Raw genomic sequence first — 9,415 nt, forward strand, 5'->3', positions numbered from 1 at the left:
TGTTTTTGTTTTTTTTCCCCTTAGTTCCTACTACCTGTTAGTGTCCCTTCCCTTCTGCCAGGAATGTCCTGCATTCACCTCTGTGTCACCAGCCCTGGGGTTCCCACCCACATAATGGGCCAGGCCCTCCCACGTTTTTTAATCACTAATTAAGAAAATACCCTGCAGCTGGATCTTACAGAGGCATTTCCTCAACTGAAGGTCCATCCTCTGAGATAACTCTAGCTTGTGTCAAGTTGTCATAAGCCTATCCAGCAGAGGCCACGGGCAGGAATGTGCGTTGTTGTCCCATCATAGCTTGAGGACACTGGTGGGAAGTAACTGACTGGTCAGGGACTACAGTCCCTTGTGAACTGGGCTGAGTTCCAGCCAAAGCAATGTCCGTAGAGATGACAAGTACCACCACAGTGCCACCTCCACACGGAGGAGGGAGGAAGCAAAGGTGATGCTCCTCTCAACAGCGAGACTCCTGTGGTCCACTTGAGACAGGACACACACCTCTCCCTCCTGGGACTCCTTGAATGTCACATGCTTCCCCAGATTGGTGTCACTGCCTCTGTGGCCTCAGCCTGGAAGGAGTCACCCTGGAAATCAGACTATGTGTATTTGTTGCTTTTGCCTTATCCTCACCACAATAACTGACAGAAACAACCTAAGGGAGGAAAAACTCATTTGGGCTCAATACTTGAGGGGATTTTTGCCATCAGGAAGGCACAATGAAGCCGCTTGATTGATCGTGGCAGGAGAGCAGGGTGGTGGCTGCTCATGTCATAACCGACCTGGAAGCTGGGAGTGAGGCAGAAATCAGAGGCTCACACCCTACTTCTACCAGCTGGCTTCGCTTCCTACAGGTCCCATAGTCCCCTAAAATACCAGATAGGGAACAAGTGATCAAAATATGAGATTTAAAGCAAAACTCGGCATCCATTGTACTGTGACATGCCAACATCCTTCACGTGACAAAAAAATCTTTTATTTTTAATGCTGAGGGCCATATCCAGGGCCCTAAGCATATAGGCCAGCACCCTACCAACCGAGCTACATCCCCAGCCCCACACAATCTTATTCCCAAGAAACGAAGAATTGTTTCCATTTTAGCAGACTGAGAAACTCAGATCAAAGAGATGTGGTCTGTCCAAGGTCAATGCACTTAGCAGTTCGGAGATTTGAAGGCCAGCTTTCTGGCTTAGGCTGCAGCAACAGTGACACTATCCCACGGATCCTTCTGGACAGCATGCCCAAAGGAATCTCCCCAACTGTCATTCAGCTGTTACCCTCAACCCCGGGCACTCAAAACAGAATGTGCAGGTGATGGCGCGCAACCCATCTGCCCATAGAGGGCAACCTACCATATTCTGAGAAGTTTTAAAGGGCAGGAGAAGGCGATCTCTCCAAATTGTTTGGCCATGCATAGGAATGCATAGGCCATGTGGTGTGTCTATCTGTCCACCACTATTCCTTGTATCACTAGCCAGTCCCAGGGGTCATGCCAGCTGGCCGGTGTGGGTTAGGTAGTGTAAAACAAGTTCAGTGTAAATAATTACACAAACTTGAGCCTTGAATGTTGAATATTATAAACTTAGGGCACGGAGAAGATGAATGACCAGAGAGGAAGTAAAAGTAAGGTCATCCGGGAGCCTGATTCATGTGTGAATCGAGTGTAATGCTCATTTGCCCAGCGCAGACTCGGTTAATGGGCCATTGTTATCATTGAAAAATTCCTGTGCTTGCACACCTATGGATTTGCGACCATGTGACCCACCAGAGACACCTCATACGACCCCTCTGTGAGTATTGCCCTTTGTTGGTTCCAACCAGACCAATACATTCCAAATCTTCTGGCTAGAGATGGGGAGGGGCAGCGGCAAGAGTGGGGTGCATTGCTGTGGTTACCATGGCAGCCTGTAATGTCCCCCTTGAGAAGGGCCTCCATTTTCCAGTACCCTCCATGACAGGACCATAGTGCATACATCACCCTGGCTTCCCGACGGTCTGTGCTATTGATCATCTTAGCCATTTACCAGGCAGGGGATGATAGCTATGGCTTGGTAATTTCCTGTGTGCTCCTTCCTTCGATCCCTAAAAGCTGGTACTAATTTAATACTCGCAAGAAGACTGTGTTGCTCGAATGCCCTTATGGTGATACAAGAGCTGGATATTTACCTGCAGGATTTGTCAAAACTTGCTAATTGCCAATATGTCTCCAGCTGATGTTAAATACAATATCAGTGGTAAAAAAAAAAAAAAAAAAGAAAGAAAAAGAAAACCCTTACTCTGAGAATAAATAAAAGACTCGCCTAGATGGAAAGTGACCAAGCTAGAGACAGTCAGCTTTGCATTACTCTCCGAAGAGGCAGGAGGAGCAGGGACGCCACTGCAAAGGGAGACTACACGCAGCAATCTGTGCCTGGCTCAATCCCATCCCCATGGCAATGTGTCAGTTCACACCATAACATCATCAGTCAACCTGTTCAACCAAAGAAAGGCCAAAAAGCACAGTGAGGTGAAAAAGTCCTCACAGGTAATGAATGCTAGCAAGTGCTTCCTCCTCCTCCTCCTCATCTTCTGCTTCCTTCTTTTTCATATTTTTCTTCTGATTTTAACTAACCCTGCTCTCGACCCATGGGCTAGTGGTCACCTAAGAAATGACCTTTTGCTGTCTTGAGCCAAAGTTTGGTGAGCTACAGAAGTATTTTCCAACTTTGTCAGGTCCCAAAGAAACAAATGGCCAGCTGTGGTGCCTGTTAGAATACCAAAGCGTACTCTGGCCTCTAGGCTCTCTCAGCGAGTACCTATTACAGAGCCATCCTGGCACTATAACCTGCATCCTACTCTAAATCTCTCCAGCCTGGGGCCTTCACTTCCCTTTCCCAGGCTTCTCGATTCCATAAAAACCTGCCATTTTTGGCTCTGCGCTCTCCTGGCTCCACTCTTGGTCCACCACTCCTGCTGCTCTCTGTCTCTCTGTCTCTGTCTCTGTCTCTGTCTCTGTCTCTCTCTGTCTCTCTCTCTCTCTCTCTCTCTCTCTCTCTCTCTGTCTCTCTCTCTCTGTCTCTCTGTCTCTCTCTGTCTCTCTCTGTCTCTCTGTCTGTCTTCTCTCTCTCTCTGTCTCTGTCTGTCTATCTGTCTCTCTGTCTCTCTCTCTGTCTCTCTCTCTCTCTCTGTCAGTCTCTCTCTCTCTCTCAGCTTTTTTTCTGGACCTCTTGGTCCTGGACTCCTCTCCCTCTCTTGGTCCACTTGCCCTCTCTCTTACCCCCAACCCCACTTCTCATGTCTTGGTTCAGGCTGCTGGCCATGGGCTGTGTACTGTTTTCCCTCTCTGCTCCAGACCCTTCCAGCTGCCTCTGGCTGTCCTCTCCCTCGCATCCACGATATAAACCTCCTCAATCACACTTCAGAGCAGTCACATCCTCATTCATTCAAAGCTTATTTTTGTTATTGAAACATGGTAGCACAGATACACAGAAAGTAAATCAAGATGTGAAGTGTTTGCAGAACCCTGGTTTATTCCCGAGAGCCAACCACTGCCCTTGGGGAGGAGAGGCAAGGTTTAAATTCATACAAGAGGTGTGGAGTTTGGTAGCAAGATAAAACTTGTCGACTGGTGAGCACAATGCATGGTGAAATGAGCCAAGAAGAGAGGAAAGGTCCAGCAGGAGTGAGGTGACCCAAGACCCGGTCTGTGATTTTTATAATATTGTCAAGGACCAGAATTGATGTCAGCCCCTTAGAGATAGCCACCTTCAAGCAGGAAAGCTGTGTCACAGCTCCTGAGTTCAGAAGTTTCAGTCTGTCTGGGATCTAGACTTCGCTGCTTTTGGGCCCCAGTGGAAAGGTTATTTCATCCTGGCAATAGTACATGGTGTGACAAAATCTTGGTGACCTGGAAGCAGTGCATATGTCACCAGAAGAAGAGAGACTAGTGTCACCAAACCACCTTTAAGGACATACCTCCATTGACCTAAGACACACCACTAGGCCCCGCCTCTTACTACTAAACCCCGCCTCTTACTACTAGGCCCCACCTCTTAACTACCCCACCACCCCTCTCAATGGCACCAAACTGAGAACCAACTCCTTGCCATAGGGGCCATCAAGATCTGAATTTACTGACATGGTTGTTTGTTTGTCGAGGAGGCTTTAAGTGCCTCTCCAGTTACTAAACTTCCTGCCTTTGCATGCAGTCTGAAAGAGGTAGCCTTTCAGGAGATGTGCCTGACGTGGGCTAAGGAGAAGCAAAGCCCTTCTCCCCACTCCCACAAAGCACCTAGCTGTGCTGAGCTCCCCACTTCCCTGGCTTCCTGCAGCTGTCCTGCAGCCTGCCCCAGTAGCCTCAGCCCCACTACTGTTGTCTGTGCCAGGCTGTCTCTTAGGTAGGGCCTTCTGTAATTAACCAGGAGTATTTCAGACCCATATTTTGACTCATCTCACAGACTTATTTTCTAAATTACGTGTCAGCATGAAGGTGTTTAAAAAAAAAAAAAAGGAAGGAAGAAACACTTAACTCAGCAGTAATTAACCATAAAGCCTTTAAAGCTTAGTCTTCATTTCGAATTTAAGAGCCAGAAACGATATCAGTAGCTACTGAGATCAGGTTGTGTTTAATCTCTGGTTAAAAAGGCAGCAAAAGGCTTGAGTGATATTATTATTAAGGTACCATTTGTTAAACTTTTCCTTTTCTGTTGCACTCAACAACAACTTTAGCTGCTAAAATTCTTAAACATACACTTACCACTGATGAAAACACACTGCAATAAGACTTAGCTGGAATGGGCATTGCTCATACAGAGTATTTAGGAGACTTTTCGGGATCTCTGAGCTCTTCTAGAATGTCAGCACCTTTTCTGGACAACACTTAAGTGTAGGGCAGTTAGTAGCATCTGCCGGGAATTTTCTACAACTGAGAAAGCTAGGCCTGAAAAAGGTGACTGACTCTCAGATACGTGAAGTTTCTTTGTCTACTCAGGGAGACCCCAATTAGCAAGAAGCCAAATGTTTTCAGCGGCAGAGAGCACTTCCGAGTCAGAGCTCAGGGGCATGTTGCACCCCAGGATGAAGTGAGCGACCTACTCATAAAACTGCAAGCCAGGGAGAATAGTGGGATGCCCAAAGCCAAGAGGACTCTCCTCCTTCACTTAATATCACAGGAGTTCGGAGGCTGAGACCTCGCAAAAATGTCCCCTCCATGGTCTCTCACCTGCCAGACACCAAGTGGCCTTGCAGAACTTTCTGCTCCCGTTACCCTTTGAGAAGTTGCCTTGCAAACTTTAACCTTGTTTCTCCTTCCACTAACAAGGGAGGGATGATGAGTGATGGCCATGTTTTGGGGTGAACACTCACTCTTTGTGGTTAACCATCATTCTGAGGCTGCCTTGTCCACTTAAGCTCAAACTCCTAAACTCCCTTGGCCTCATATATTTTGTTTTATTAGATGTATACCATCATAAAGCAATATGGCTTTCCTTTCGCCTCAAGTGTCAGCAACCACTGAACCCAATGCTCTGTGATACAGTTCAAAACAACTCACATTTTTCCACCATCTTTGTCTTACCTTGCCCCCTGTCCCATTAAACAACATTATCCTTTGTTATTCCATCTTTCCTTGGATACAAGTTTTACAGCAAGTCATCTGAGAGAGAGAGAGACAGAGAGAGACAGACAGACAGAGACAGAGAGAGAGAGAGAGACAGAGAGACAGAGAGACAGAGACAGAGACAGACAGAGACAGACAGAGACAGAGAGACAGACAGACAGACATATAGAGAACAAAATTACCTTTAAATCAATGGTTTGGTTTTGTTGTTGTTCTTTTTGTTTTGTTTTTATTTTGGAGTAGCTAGTCTCTGTGACTTCCCTGTGTGGACATCCTTATTGAGGAAGGTGGATCTGGGCATGGCGCCCTTCAGTGAGACAATTAGCATGACACAGCAAGGACCATACAGCCTCGGCAAGCACCAGAACCTGCTCCCTATGAGAGTGGAGCTGCCCTTCCTCCCGAGGTGAGCTCTCCATCTTTAAAATGCTGGCGGCGCCCACTCCTCTCTGTTACACTCTTGTGATGAGGATCAACGAGACAGCAACTATCAAGTGTTTTAGCTCCTTGGGGGACAGGGCTCTGTAACTGTAATTATCTTTATTGACAGCAGCAAGGAGCTGTTACGGGCTTTTCCGGGTATAATTCCTTGTCTTCCTGCCTGTGATAGAGCCCACACACTGGCTTTCTCCTGCTGCCCTTAGCCTAAATTCCAATGAATGACCAAATCCACATACAAATGAGTGCTCATGTGTAGAGAGAAAGGGTTGGAGAAGGCTGGGAAGAACACACCGTCACCGCAGCCAGGAAAGAAATGCCTGATCTGAGGTCTTTGGAAGGTCTCTCTTGGGCAAGCACAGCTGCTTTGATCTCAGTACAGCCAGCAGTGGCTGTGTCACTCCCAGGGGACATTGTTTTACAGCGACGCAGCACAGGTGGTGCAGGCTCCCATCACTGGAGCTATTCTGCGGGAAGATAACTCCCTTCCCCAGTTAGCAGTCTGTGCGAGCGAGTGTGGGGTTCTAGTCTTCATGCTGATAAAGCTAAATGATATGCCCTTCACCCTCTGACAACTGTTTATTCTCAGATTTTAATTATCTGAAGGAGAGGCCCAGAATCCAGTCCACCGCCTTTACTCTGCCTCCTGCAGCGGGTACCCTCCTTTCTTCTGTGTGATGGCAGATGCTCATCTTCATGGGCACAGTCTTCTCCTGGGAGGTTCTGTAGTTCCTCATCTGAAGCGTTGCCCTTTGCAACCCAAAAGATTTTTATGTCTGGATTTTCGAAGTATACTGCTGCATCGCTGTTTCCTCTGAATTAAAACAGTTAAGGCTGGATTGATAAAGAAAAGAAGTTTCAGGGAACGGTTGAAACTTAAAAGATTGACAAGACCCCTCTCAACGGTTGTCTAAGAAGTACCGCCTGCTGGGGATAAGAGACTCTTCTCCTAGCTGAGCAGTCTGAGCTGTAGTCGAGAGGCTGGGGTGGGCTTTTCAGTGATGCAGCTGCCTTTGCTCTTCCATGCTTCTATAACCCATCACCCACACTTCTGTAAGGCACCCCAATAAGCTTTCCGGTTCACCACGCGGTTAGGGTGGAGGAGCTTCTGTTTTATTGTAGGTGCCCTATCTGGGATGAAGAGACTTTTGGCCACATCCCCCAGGACCTCTTCGAAGCACATACCTCCAACTCTTCCCCAGCCCCTTAGTTTAAACTATCTTCTCTCAAGTTTTCCCAGACATCAGAGAACATTAAAACAAATTCTGAAATCCAATGCCACTCATTCGATTCCAGAGAAAGCACATCTGCCTGCAGCTGTACAGAGCTCTGCGCACAACTACAAGCAATGTTAGCGATGATGACATAGTTGCAGTGGTTTGCCAGAAACTTCAAGAACCAAATGAGATAAGATGGTTTCTAAGACAGGTCAGGAGAGACTGTAAAACTAAAGTCAGAGAGAGAGAGAGACAGAGAGAGAGAGAGAGGCAGAAACAGAGACAGAGACACAGAGACAGAGACACAGAGACAGAGACAGAGGTGCATGCACGAGCGTGCACACACACACACACACACACACACACACACACACACGTACTCCATCCACATGCTGCATGCATACACACACTGCTTCAAGACCTATTTGGCTGCTTCCAGTGGAACATCACTGAATGCCAGAATGCCAGAAAAGGAGCTTTCAGAATGTATGAAACTCAACTGCAAATTTGCCTTAACACTTAGGAAAGAGGAGGGGAACAGAGAGTGACAAATTTACTTGGAGTCTTGCAGACTTTTTTTTTTTTTTTCCGGCCAAATTGCTGGGTTTTTGAGACAGCTCATCATCTTTGCGACAACATGAACTGCAGACTTGTCACTTTCCGCTCTGCGCTAATACAAGCTGACTGATTATATGAGTCTGCCCTCCCCAGTCAGCAGCCAGGCGCCCGTTCTCTGCTACGTGCTTAGAGCCAGAGAAAAGTCTTCTCGGGGGACTAATGAAGAACTGTCATCAGTGGGCTGTACGACTGGATAATGGCGGGACGGCTGCTATAGACAAGCAGCACCTCGTGCAGAAAGTACAATCCTTGCTAACAGAGAAAGGCACTGGGTTGATTGAAGGCTCCTCAAGGCCAGCGTGGGCCTCATATTAAGCTGCTGCTCTCGGTTGCTTCTGGTCCTTGGCCTGCGCTCAGGAACCGCGACCTGATCTCCCCCAAGACTAGGCTCATTTCAGTCCAGGCCATCATTGAATTTGAAAGTATATCCCCCAACACTCCCCCAAATAACTTGGAAAGAAAACTAAGACTGCAGGCCTACCACCTCTGGGGTAGGAGTCATTGTCAATCCGTCTCTGTCTCCCCTGTCTCCCCGTGGAGAAAATCAAAAAGTGCCAATGTGGCCCGTTCTCAGAAGCAAACAGGGCAGGGTCTGCTTGGGAAATGGATGAGAGGAAACAGTATGAATAAGAAATGATTACGGGCTAGAGAGATGGCTCAGCGGTTAAGAGCACTGTCTCCTCTTCCAGAGGACCTGAGTTCAATTTCAGACAACCACATGGTGGCTCACAGCCATCTATAATGAGATCTACTGCCCTCTTCTGGCCTGCAGGTATACTTCAAATAGAGCACTTATATATAAAATAAATAAGTAAAATCTTTTTAAAAGATGACTTTAATCCCAGAATTTGGGAGGCAGAGGCAGGCGGATCACTGTGAGCTCGAAGCCAACTGGTCTACAAAGTGAGTCCAGGACAGCCAGGGCTACACAGAAAAACCCAGTCTCAAAAAACTAAAACAAACAAAAATAAAATCGAAAGCTTAAAACAGACAAACAAAAGAAAAGAAAGAAATGATTAAGTCATTAGATTTTTTTTTTAAATTGTCATTTTGTTTTTTGTTTGTTTTGGTTTTTTAATACAAGGGTCTTATGTATCCTGGGCTTTTCTCAAACATTTTATGTATCCAAGGATGGCCTTGAGCCTCTCTGCCCCTTCTGCCTCTCCCTCCTGAGTGCTGGGATTACAGGATGCCCTTGCAAACTGCCCTGTGCCAGTCTGTCTTCCCCCTCCCTCCCACTGTCCATGCCAGGTGCCGATGATTGTCCTTCCAACTTTAGCCACTGCTGTCCCTCCCCACATTCTACTGTAGGTGGGACTCGGTAACTTCTGGAGTCCTTCTGCCTCTGAATTTCCAATGTCAGCTTTCCCCTTGGATTATGTGGAAGCACATAACCACTGTGACAGTCCCATCGCACCTGCCATGTGATGGAGATGTCTTGCCAGGCTTCCCTGCCTGAGGTCTCCTATGCTGGTTACTACTAGGTTTTGGGGTTCAAGGCACAACAATGTGTTATACAAATCATACCACGCAGCAGACCCGCAAGGGT

Source organism: Acomys russatus, chromosome 18, assembly GCF_903995435.1.
Source record: "Acomys russatus chromosome 18, mAcoRus1.1, whole genome shotgun sequence".
Classification (NCBI taxonomy): domain Eukaryota; kingdom Metazoa; phylum Chordata; class Mammalia; order Rodentia; family Muridae; genus Acomys; species Acomys russatus.